Raw genomic sequence first — 13,142 nt, 5'->3', positions numbered from 1 at the left:
ATGGAGGAGTATTCCTTAGGAAGCAGTAACATCTCTACCATTGAAAATGAATTAATGTAAGAGTTAGGATGGAGGGTGGGAGGATGGAGAAGATCAGAAAAAATAACTAATAGGTATGAGATTTAATACCTGGGTGATGAAATAATCTTCACAACAAACTCCCATGACAAAAATTTACCTATGGAACAAAACTCCACTTGTATCCCTGAACTTAAAAGTTAAAAAAAAAAACACTTGGAAGAAATTCTAGTGATCATAGAGCCCAAGTTCTTGACAACATTAATGACATATGCCGTTTTCCCACTGTTTGATACCTCAGATGGTGGTGATCCCATTATCTTATTAGAAAATTTTATTGGTGTGAATGGGCAACATTCCTCGAAGCCAAATTTACATTTCTGTAACATTTTTCTATTTATAATATGTTTATTTTGGGGATATGCAAAATAATACAAAAGACAATTTGCATGCATCTACTACATGTACTCTTCCCAATTCTAAATATCTCCAATTTCATTAATTTTTAATTTTTGTAGGTAAGATTAAGGACATCCTGAAACTTGAAATCATGTCTTCCTAATACATTTTTATTTTTCAAAGTTTATTGTGACACTAATTTGTTAAGGTATTTATGTATAAGGAGGAGGACCATCCAAAAAGGAGATTTCAGAATGTATTCATCCATCCATTCATTATACAGCTTGGGATGAACATGGCAGGCACTGATACTGCAAGTAGAAATATCTTTAATTGTACGTTTGTTAAGCTTGAGAAAACTTCAGTAGGTATGGTTGGACTGAGAGAATGAGAATTAGAATACTGGGAGATACATTTAGATATTTAAAAGAGTCCTAATTGTGTAGGATTTTGTAAACAAATACAAGGATGTTGGTGTTTGCTCTGAGTGAGACGGAAGTATCCAGGAGGTTTTAAGGGATGGCTGGACATAATTTTATTTTCACTTATTTTGTAGAGCAATATAATGATAATAATACTAACAATAATTGCGATAGTATATGTATTTTTCTTATTATGTTCCAGGTTGTGCTGAAAAATTACACGGTTTACTTTACTTAACATTAAAAGTATTTTGCCTTAAAGCAAAATGCTTTAAAAATAATCAGTTCTATTTTTTATTGTTTTCTAGAAGGTTTTACTTTTATCTTTTTTATATACTGAGATTATTTATACAGCAACACTTGAAAAGATTTCCACTAATTAATGGTTAAAAAGACTCTGTAGAAAACTCTAGATTAAATCCCATCGCAGCGATAGAGATAGAGACAGACAGACAGACAGACACACACACACACACAGAGAAAGAGAGAGAGAGAGAAGCAATCAAAATTAGAACTTTGAAGGAGATTAAAATATAACAGAAGATAATATAAAATAATTTGTTAAACTGCAATGATATGGAAAAATGAATAATTCAATTTGGTAATCTAAAGCAACCAATAACTGGGGAAATATTTTTAAAAAGAAAGAATGAAAAAAGGAAAGAAAGAAAGAAAAGAAAGAAGGAAGGAAAGAAAGAAAAGGTAAGACTATGGAGTCTTACAACTTTAATCAGAAAAGCTTTCAAGGTTAGATTCATGTTTCAGGCCACAGAAGAAAGATGGAAAGCTAACCATTCTCAAAAACTGGACTAAAAAATTAGTAAAGATTTTATCCTACTCAATATAATTGTCTATAGTTTTTTGGTGGCTAAAAATAATACATCAAAAGAAGGTATAAAATTATGATCATATGTAATACATGCACTGTATATTAATAGTATATGTAAGCATGCTTATATAAAAGGGTGATATATATCATGGATTTATCATATGTATCATGCTCATATATATCATGCTTATATTATATATATCATGCTATCAACACAGAGATTTGAGGAGAGTTAACAAAAAGCATGAAAATTACATAGAGCTTAATAATGTTATTAGCTAAATGCAAACATTACAAAAATATTTCATGCTTACCATCAAGAAACCTGAAATAATACAAAAAGAGACGAATACAAAATACACATGGCCATGATTTATAAATTGTAACTTATTATGTACGTTTTTGGCCCTTCACATCTCTGTCCTTGATTATTCTGACTTGGAAAATCCAGACTTGCCAGGTTTACACTTGTATATAGATCAAGCTGAATCATAATAGAAGTGCATAATTGGTAGGTGCTGACATAATTTGATTAACTATAACCCAGTGGACACATCTCAAAGTATTTCTTGAAAGAAGGGATAGTATGCAGTGAATTAAGAAAATCAGTGTTATTTAAATAGAGTTCATAATTTGGAAATTGGTTGAGGTTGCAAAGTCAAGCATTACTAAATGGCCCAGGAATGTAAGTAGACACATATAAACAGAGTTTCCAGTGGAAAACCAAGCCAGGCCAGGGCTGTGGCACTATGTTTGCAATATGTTTTTATTCTGTTGGTTCAGTTACAGTCATAGGACCATTCAATAGAATCAAAAACATAGTTTGGGTACAAAATGATTATCTCTCCCTAAATTTATTATTTAGAATGTGAAAAATACTTTTTTATATTTTTTTCTCTGGAAATAATCTCACTACTCTCTCCTTATATGGGACAACTTTATTGGCACAAAAACTAGCATGTTTCGTAATTGGTGAGCATCGTGCATGGAGCCAACAGCTCCAGCCTCACACCAAGATATTTCATTCTCAATGGCGTTCCTGGGCTGGAAGCTGCACACATCTGGATCTCCCTGCCTTTCTGCTTCATGTACATCATTGCTGTTTTGGGGAACTGTGGACTTATATACCTCATTAGCCATGAGGAGGCCCTGCATCGACCCATGTACTACTTCCTAGCCTTGCTGTCTCTTACAGATGTTACTGGATGCACCTCATTTGTTCCCAATATGTTATGTATTTTTTGGTTTGGCCTCAAGGAAATTGGCTTTAATGCCTGCCTTGTGCAGATGTTTTTCGTCCACATGCTGACAGGCATGGAGTCTGGGGTGCTCATGCTTATGGCTCTAGACCGCTATGTGGCCATTTGCTACCTCTACACTATTCCACCATCTTCACCAACACTGTAATTACCAAAGTTGGGCTTGTCACCTTCATTCGAAGTGTGTTGCTTATGATTCCATTTGCTTTCCTGATCAAGCGTCTTCCCTATTGCAGGGGCAACCTCATCCACCACACCTATTGTGACCATATGTCTGTGGCCAAATTATCCTGCGGTAATGTCCAGATTAATGCCATCTAAGGTCTCATACCTGCCATATTGATTGGGGGGTTTGACATGTTCTGTATCTCCATGTCTTACACCATGATTATCCGTGCTGTAGTGAATTTGTCATCTGCAGATGCTGCCACAAAGCCTTCAGTACCTGTACATCACATATATGTGCTATTTTCATCACCTATGTCCCAGCCTTTTTCAACTTCTTCACTCACCGCTTTGGGAGACACACCATACCTCATCATGTTCACATTTTTATAGCCAACCTCTACCTGATGCTGCCTCCCACCTTAAATCCAATTGTCTATGGAGTGAAGACCAAGCAGATCCGTGAAGGAGTGATCAAATTGTTTTATAGAGAGAAAGGTATTTTAAGTATGACATAAATCTATGATATAGAAGTCTGAATTCAGCATAAAGATAAAGAAAGTTATAGAGGAAGAGAATAAATGTAAGGTTCAAAAACTATGGACTCAGGAAAAAATGTGAATATTCTGCCATAAATTTTATTAAATAATCACAAAATGTTTAATTCAAGACCTCAATGTGATAAAAGACATAAAATAGACAAGACATAATTATACATTTTACAAAACTTAACTTTAGTTAGACCTGTCGAATGGACTGAATTTCAAGTGTCCTGTTATCCTTTCTAGTCTATATTTATGTGACACTTGTATAACTTTATAGAAAAACATCTTTGCCTGCTCATTTATCTCTGACATCCTGCTGCCTGGGTAAGTATTTGGATTTATATGAATGTTCCAGTGCACACAAAAATGAAGCTGCAATAAATGTGGTTACTAGAATGATAACAATTGGGGAAATACTCTTTGCAGTTAATGTCAAGAATAATTTTGAAAATACAATGGATACTACTTGACAGCTGTTTGAGGACAGGAGAGATGTAGAGGAAAGAAGACTTAAAGAAATCTATATACTTTGCCAATCAAAGATGTCTGGGCTTGACTGATTGATCTGAGTTTCATGTAGATGGAGAAAGAGGTAGAGTGGTCAAGGACAATGGAGAAAGTAATACAGTTGGCCCTCCATATATGTGGGTTCTGCACCCTGGGATTCAACCAGCTGCAGATCAAAAATACTTGGAAAAAAAAATACAACTATAAGAATGATAGAAACAGAAATAATACAATATAACAACTGTTTACATAGAATTCACATTGCCTTAGGTATCATAAGTAATCTAGAGATGATTTAAAATATACAAGAGGATGCGTGTAGGTTATATTAAAATACCACACCATTTTACATAAATGACTTGATCATCCACAGATTTTATTATGGGAGGTGTCCTGTAACCACTCCCTCATGAATACTGTGGGAACACTATACCTTATTTAGATTTCTGGAAATAGCAGAGATAAAGTGCACGGTAGTATTAGAATGGTAAATGTGGTATTTAGTAATAGCAAGATTGAATTAAACATGAGAAAAATAATAAGAACATAATCCAAGAGAAAACTGAAGTAATAAATAGACTGTGATCACAAAATAAGTATAAATAGATAAGCAGGTCAAGATGTTATATTGATGAAAATTATATTCTTATTTGCTAATATAAATGATATATTTTAATATCATGTTATACATAGTCAAATAGCAAAATAGTAAAATAGATTAACCACACCATGTATTTTTGCAATAAGATTTTTATACCTGGGAGTAAAACCTGAGTTTTATTTTTTTTTTAAAGCTAAAATTATAAAGTGCCTCTATGTAATGTAAATCATAAGCTTATCAATAGTAAAGCTGTTATATCTTAGAATTAGGTTTTTTCATTTGGTAAAGTTTCTTTGTCAGGTAACTTCATTTAAGCCATTCAAAACACTATCAAACAGATCAATAAATTACTTTTCCTAAACCGTCGTTTTAAAACATATACATGGTTTAATATTATAATAATGTTTCATATTTATTATTTTACCAAACTTTTACTTCAAAACTATGAGATAGGTATTACATAAATGAAGAATATGAGGTACACAAGCAGAAAGACTGTATGAATCATAGAATATTACAATTAAAATTTGAAAACAATAATGTTAATAGACCTAAGCTGGAGGTGGGGGAAGAAACAACAGCAACAGCAACAAAGTAAAACAAGAACGTATCCTTAAAATCTGGATAAGTAAAATGCAATCAATAAGATTTGAGGCAATGAGTAACAATCGCAAATTAATTTTGTTATCTTCATCATTACAAATTCAAAAGTAGGTTTCACGAAGAAAAAAAAGACTGAAAACTAAGACTCAAAATCGGATTACAGCCAGCAGGCCAATATCTTTGAGAAATTTCAAAAAGAAGTATAAGTTGGATGGCCATAGAACAAAATTCTACTCAGTATTCATGGGAGAAGAGACAGAGAGATAGATAGAGGTAGAGATAGAGATAGAGATGTAGATAGAGATTAAGATAGAGATAGAGATAGAGATGATAGAGATAGAGAGAGATGGGAGAGAGAGACAGACAGACAGAGAGTGAAGAGGGAAGGAAATAAAAGGGAAGCAGAGGGAAACCAAGAGGACTGGGAAAGATAGTGGAAAACATTTTATTTCAAGTTGCATCTTGTGCCCTAGAGACCAAGTGTTGGGTGACAGAGATCAGCAAGCTTTCTGAAACAGACCCAATATTCCTACATCAATTTCACACAGTTAGATTAGATCTAGAACCAAGGTATCAAAGAACTCACATTGAGATTTCAATTTGTTAAAACATGTTTCCTCTTCAAACTATAAGAGATATATTAATAATCCCAAAGGAAAGGAAGAAAAAGAAAATGACAAAGTGATACAAAGTATAGGGAAGATTATCTTGTTTCTACAGAATCTCCAGAACCACTTAGTCAATCATTTCAGATGGGCCACATGTATCAACACAGGTGGGAGGACACAAAATACAGCAAACATTCCACAGGAACTGCTTCCTCTCACAAGTCTCTGCTAACAGTTGTGTTTTGTGTTTTACTGAACTGGCAAAATTAAGCCAAAAATATAACTAATATCTCACTCTTTCCCTGAGTTCTGTCTCTTATAAATTAGTGACAAATATACTTTCCCTTAAATTAAAAAAAAAACTGTAGATATAGCTTGTTGTTGGATACAAAAATGCTGTAGGAATAAATGCTCAGTGCCACAAAGTGAAACCCACACTCAGGCAAAAGTTATCTTAGCAAGGCAATTTACTTCTGCAGAAGGGTGCCACTTGCATCAGTCAAGATCACAAGAGCACAGGGAACAAAGGAGAGCAGCGAGCTTTTCTCTCTAACGGTAGTTTCTACTTCTGTGTCACTCCCCCCATGGGCTGGGGTCAGACCGCACAATCTGAGCTAACCTGATTTGTTACTTGCAGATATCTTTCTAAATATGGAAGGGAAGAGGGACTTGAGGTACAGTGGTGAGGCCTGTGAGATGTGCAGTTTCAGGGGAACAATGGGTGCAGGTAACAAAGGGAACAGATGTGAGTTATTTTTTTTTTTTTTATTTTTTATTTATTTTTTTTTTTTTTTGTCTTTTTCTTACTAGCTTTATTGAGATATCGTTCACATACCATACAATTTGCTCACTTAAAGTATACAATTCAAGGGTTTTTTAGTACAACCATAGGTATGGGCAACCATCATCACTCACCACTGTCAACTTTAGAATATTTTCACCACTCCAAAAAGAAATCCTGCATGCTTTAGTTACCACCCACTTTCTTCTCTCCACCCTCTCCCCTGCACCAGCCCTAGAAAGCCACTAATATGCTTCTCATCTCTATAGATTGCCCTGTTCTGGATATTTTATATACATGAAATCCTACAATATGTGGTATTTTGTTACTGGCTTAAAATAATGTTCTCAAGGTTCACTTGTGTTATAGAATGTATAAATACTTCATTCCTTTTTTTTTTTTTTTTACTTTAAAAAAAATTTTAAGATTTTTAGAACAATTTTAGGTTTGCAGCAAAATTGAGTGGAAAGTACAAAGGGTTTGCATATACCACTTCCTCTCCCTCCCAGCCTTTCCAGCCACCAACAATCCCATATCAATGTGGTACACTTATTACAATCAATGAACTAACACGGACCCATAATTATCAATCCAAGTTCATAGTTTACATTAGGGTTCACTCATTTTGGTTGAGTAAATATTCCATTGCATATGGATGTACAACATTGTGTTTACCTATTCATCAGTTGATAGGCATTTGGGTTGTCTCCATCTTTTGTCTATTATGAATAATGCTGATATAAACATTTGTGTACAAGTTTCTGTATGACCATGTGTTTTCATTTCTCTTGGGCATGTAACTAGGAGTGGAATTGCTGGGTCATAGGGTAACTCTATGTTTAATTTTTTGAAGAACTGTCAGACTATTTTCCAATGTGGCTGCACCATTTTACATCCCCACCAGCCATGTATAAAAGTTCTGATTTCTCCACATCCTTGTCAACACTTGCTATTATCTGACTTTTTGAGTTTAGCCATCCTAGTGGATGGTTATCCCATTCATTGTAGCTTTGATTTGCATTTTACTGATGACTAATGGTGTTAAGTTTCTCTTCATGTGCATGTGCCTATTGGCCATTTGTATATCTTCCTTGGGGAAATGTCTATTCATAGCCTTTGCCCATTTAAAAATTGGTCTATTTGTCTTTTAATTATTGAGTTGTAAGAGGTCTTTTTTTTTTTTTGAGATTTGCTCTGTCACCAGGTTGGAGGGCAGTGGTGCGATCTCGGCTCATTGCAACCTCTGCCCATTGCAACCTCCGCCCCGCCAGGTTCAAGCAATTCTCCTGCTTCAGCCTCCCGAGTAGCTGGGACTACAGGTGTGTGCCACCATGCCCAGCTAATTTTTGTATTTTTAGTAGAGACAGGGTTTCACCATGTTGGCCAGGTTGGTCTTGATCTCTTGGCCTCGTGATCCACCCGCCTAGGCTTCCCAAAGTGCTGGGATTATAGGCATGAGCCACCGCACCCGGCCTAAGAGTTCTTACGTATTATGAATACAATTGCAATTTTTTTCTCCCACTCTGTGGGTTATATTTTCATTTTTTTTGTGTGTCATTTGAAGCACAAAAGTTTTAAATTTTCTTTTTTTTTTTTTTTTTTTATTTTTTTATTTTTTTATTGTAATTATTATTATTATTATTATTATTATACTTTAGGTTTTATGGTACATGTGCCCAATGTGCAGGTAAGTTACATATGTATACATGTGCCATGCTGGTGCACTGCACCCACGAACTCGTCATCTAGCATTAGGTGTATCTCCCAATGTTATCCCTCCCCCCTCCCCCCAACCCACAACAGTCCCCGAAGTGTGATGTTCCCCTTCCTGTGTCCATGTGTTCTCATTGTTCAATTCCCACCTATGAGTGAGAATATGCGGTGTTTGGTTTTTTGTTCTTGCGATAGTTTACTGAGAATGATGATTTCCAATTTCATCCATGTCCCTACAAAGGACATGAACTCATCATTTCTTACGGCTGCATAGTATTCCATGGTGTAGATGTGCCACATTTTCTTAATCCAGTCTATCATTGTTGGACATTTGGGTTGGTTCCAAGTCTTTGCTATTGTGAATAATGCGGCAATAAACATACGTGTGCATGGGTCTTTATAGCAGCATGATTTATAGTCCTTTGGGTATATACCCAGTAATGGGATGGCTGGGTCGAATGGAATTTCTAGTTCTAGATCCCTGAGGAATCGCCACACTGACTTCCACAAGGGTTGAACTAGTTTACAGTCCCACCAACAGTGTAAAAGTGTTCCTATTTCTCCACATCCTCTCCAGCACCTGTTGTTTCCTGACTTTTTAATGATCGCCATTCTAACTGGTGTGAGATGGTATCTCATTGTGGTTTTGATTTGCATTTCTCTGATGGCCAGTGATGGTGAGCATTTTTTCATGTGTCTTTTGGCTGCATAAATGTCTTCTTTTGAGAAGTGTCTGTTCATGTCCTTCGCCCACTTTTTGATGGGGTTGTTTGTTTTTTTCTTGTAAATTTGTTGGAGTTCATTGTAGATTCTGGATATTAGCCCTTTGTCAGATGAGTAGGTTGCGAAAATTTTCTCCCATTTTGTAGGTTGCCTGTTCACTCTGATGGTAGTTTCCTTTGCTGTGCAGAAGCTCTTTAGTTTAATTAGATCCCATTTGTCAATTTTGGCTTTTGTTGCCATTGCTTTTGGTGTTTTAGACATGAAGTCCTTGCCCATGCCTATGTCCTGAATGGTATTGCCTAGGTTTTCTTCTAGGGTTTTTATGGTTTTAGGTCTAACATTTAAGTCTTTAATCCATCTTGAATTGATTTTTGTATAAGGTGTAAGGAAAGGATCCAGTTTCAGCTTTCTACATATGGCTAGCCAGTTTTCCCAGCACCATTTATTAAATAGGGAATCCTTTCCCCATTTCTTGTTTTTCTCAGGTTTGTCAAAGATCAGATGGTTGTAGATATGTGGCATTATTTCTGACGTCTCTGTTCTGTTCCATTGATCTATATCTCTGTTTTGGTACCAGTACCATGCTGTTTTGGTTACTGTAGCCTTGTAGTATAGTTTGAAGTCAGGTAGCGTGATGCCTCCAGCTCTGTTCTTTTGGCTTAGGATTGACTTGGCGATGCGGGCTCTTTTTTGGTTCCATATGAACTTTAAAGTAGTTTTTTCCAATTCTGTGAAGAAAGTCATTGGTAGCTTGATGGGGATGGCATTGAATCTGTAAATTACCTTGGGAAGGATGGCCATTTCCATGATATTGATTCTTCCTACCCATGAGCATGGAATGTTCTTCCATTTGTTTGTATCCTCTTTTATTTCCTTGAGCAGTGGTTTGTAGTTCTCCTTGAAGAGGTCTTTCACATCCCTTGTAAGTTGGATTCCTAGGTATTTTATTCTCTTTGAAGCAATTGTGAATGGGAGTTCACTCATGATTTGGCTCTCTGTTTGTCTGTTATTGATGTATAAGAATGCTTGTGATTTTTGCACATTGATTTTGTATCCTGAGACTTTGCTGAAGTTGCTTATCAGCTTAAGGAGATTTTGGGCTGAGACAATGGGGTTTTCTAGATATACTATCATGTCATCTGCAAACAGGGACAATTTGACTTCCTCTTTTCCTAATTGAATACCCTTGATTTCCTTCTCCTGCCTAATTGCCCTGGCCAGAACTTCCAACACTATGTTGAATAGAAGTGGCGAGAGAGGGCATCCCTGTCTTGTGCCAGTTTTCAAAGGGAATGCTTTCAGTTTTTGCCCATTCAGTATGATATTGGCTGTGGGTTTGTCATAAATAGCGCTTATTATTTTGAGATACGTCCCATCAATTCCTAATTTATTGAGAGTTTTTAGCATGAAGGGTTGTTGAATTTTGTCAAAGGCCTTTTCTGCATCTATTGAGATAATCATGTGGTTTTTGTCTTTCGTTCTGTTTATATGCTGGATTACATTTATTGATTTGCGTATATTGAACCAGCCTTGCATCCCAGGGATGAAGCCCACTTGATCATGGTGGATAAGCTTTTTGATGTGCTGCTGGATTCGGTTTGCCAGTATTTTATTGAGGATTTTTGCATCAATGTTCATCAAGGATATTGGTCTAAAATTCTCTTTTTTTGTTGTGTCTCTGCCAGGCTTTGGTATCAGGATGATGCTGGCCTCATAAAATGAGTTAGGGAGGATTCCCTCTTTTTCTATTGATTGGAATAGTTTCAGAAGGAATGGTACCAGCTCCTCCTTGTACCTCTGGTAGAATTCGGCTGTGAACCCATCTGGTCCTGGACTTTTTTTGGTTGGTAAGCTATTGATTATTGCCATAATTTCAGCTCCTGTTATTGGTCTATTCAGAGATTGAACTTCTTCTTGGTTTAGTCTTGGGAGGGTGTATGTGTTGAGGAATTTATCCATTTCTTCTAGATTTTCTAGTTTATTTGCATAGAGGTGTTTGTAATATTCTCTGATGGTAGTTTGTATTTCTGTGGGATCGGTGGTGATATCCCCTTTATCATTTTTTATTGCATCTATTTGATTCTTCTCTCTTTTTTTCTTTATTAATCTTGCTAGCGGTCTATCAATTTTGTTGATCCTTTCAAAAAACCAGCTCCTGGATTCATTTATTTTTTGAAGGGTTTTTTGTGTCTCTATTTCCTTCAGTTCTGCTCTGATTTTAGTTATTTCTTGCCTTCTGCTAGCTTTTGAATGTGTTTGCTCTTGCTTTTCTAGTTCTTTTAATTGTGATGTTAGGGTGTCAATTTTGGATCTTTCCTGCTTTCTCTTGTGGGCATTTAGTGCTATAAATTTCCCTCTACACACTGCTTTGAATGCATCCCAGAGATTCTGGTATGTTGTGTCTTGGTTCTCGTTGGTTTCAAAGAACATCTTTATTTCTGCCTTCATTTCGTTATGTACCCAGTAGTCATTCAGGAGCAGGTTGTTCAGTTTCCACGTAGTTGAGCGGTTTTGAGTGAGATTCTTAATCCTGAGTTGTAGCTTGATTGCACTGTGATCTGAGAGACAGTTTGTTACAATTTCTGTTCTTTTACATTTATTGAGGAGAGCTTTACTTCCAAGTATATGGTCAATTTTGGAATAGGTGTGGTGTGGTGCTGAAAAAAATGTATATTCTGTTGATTTGGGGTGGAGAGTTCTGTAGATGTCTATTAGGTCTGCTTGGTGCAGAGCTGAGTTCAATTCCTGGGTATCCTTGTTGACTTTCTGTCTCGTTGATCTGTCTAATGTTGACAGTGGGGTGTTAAAGTCTCCCATTATTAATGTGTGGGAGTCTAAGTCTCTTTGTAGGTCACTCAGGACTTGCTTTATGAATCTGGGTGCTCCTGTATTGGGTGCATATATATTTAGGATAGTTAGCTCTTCTTGTTGAATTAATCCCTTTACCATTATGTAATGGCCTTCTTTGTCTCTTTTGATCTTTGTTGGTTTAAAGTCTGTTTTATCAGAGACTAGGATTGCAACCCCTGCCTTTTTTTGTTTTCCATTTGCTTGGTAGATCTTCCTCCATCCTTTTATTTTGAGCCTATGTGTGTCTCTGCACGTGAGATGGGTTTCCTGAATACAGCACACTGATGGGTCTTGAGTCTTTATCCAATTTGCCAGTCTGTGTCTTTTAATTGGACCATTTAATCCATTTACATTTAAAGTTAATATTGTTATGTGTGAATTTGATCCTGTCATTATGATGTTAGCTCGATGTTTTGCTCGTTAGTTGATGCAGTCTCTTCCTAGTCTCAATGGTCTTTACATTTCGGTATGATTTTGCAGTGGCTGGTACCGGTTGTGCCTTTCCATGTTTAGCGCTTCCTTCAAGAGCTCTTTTAGGGCAGGCCTGGTGGTGACAAAATCTCTCAGCATTTGCTTGTCTGTAAAGTATTTTATTTCTCCTTCACTTATGAAGCTTAGTTTGGCAGGATATGAAATTCTGGGTTGAAAATTCTTTTCTTTAAGAATGTTGAATATTGGCCCCCACTCTCTTCTGGCTTGTAGGGTTTCTGCCGAGAGATCCGCTGTTAGTCTGATGGGCTTCCCTTTGATGGTAACCCGTCCTTTCTCTCTGGCTGCCCTTAACATTTTTTCCTTCATTTCAACTTTGGTGAATCTGACAATTATGTGTCTTGGAGTTGCTCTTCTCGAAGAGTATCTTTGTGGCGTTCTCTGTATTTCCTGAATCTGAATGTTGGCCTGCCTTGCTAGATTGGGGAAGTTCTCCTGGATAATATCCTGCAGAGTGTTTTCCAACTTGTTTCCATTCTCCCCATCACTTTCAGGTACACCAATCAGACGTAGATTTGGTCTTTTCACATAGTCCCACATTTCTTGGAGGCTTTGCTCGTTTCTTTTTATTCTTTTTTCTCTAAACTTCCCTTCTCGCTTCATTTCATTCATTTCATCTTCCAGGGCTGA

At 36.4% G+C, this 13,142-nt stretch overlaps 1 pseudogene; it reads left to right on the top strand.

Moving 5' to 3' along the window:
• Positions 1-3,610, top strand: LOC129008656 (olfactory receptor 52N2-like; annotated as a pseudogene).
• The last annotated feature ends 9,532 nt before the right edge of the window (positions 3,611-13,142 follow it).

The sequence above is a fragment of the Pongo pygmaeus genome, chromosome 9, assembly GCF_028885625.2.
Source record: "Pongo pygmaeus isolate AG05252 chromosome 9, NHGRI_mPonPyg2-v2.0_pri, whole genome shotgun sequence".
NCBI lineage: Eukaryota > Metazoa > Chordata > Mammalia > Primates > Hominidae > Pongo > Pongo pygmaeus.
The sequence above is the reverse complement of the archived record's forward strand: the minus strand, read 5'-3'. Positions and strand labels throughout refer to the sequence as shown.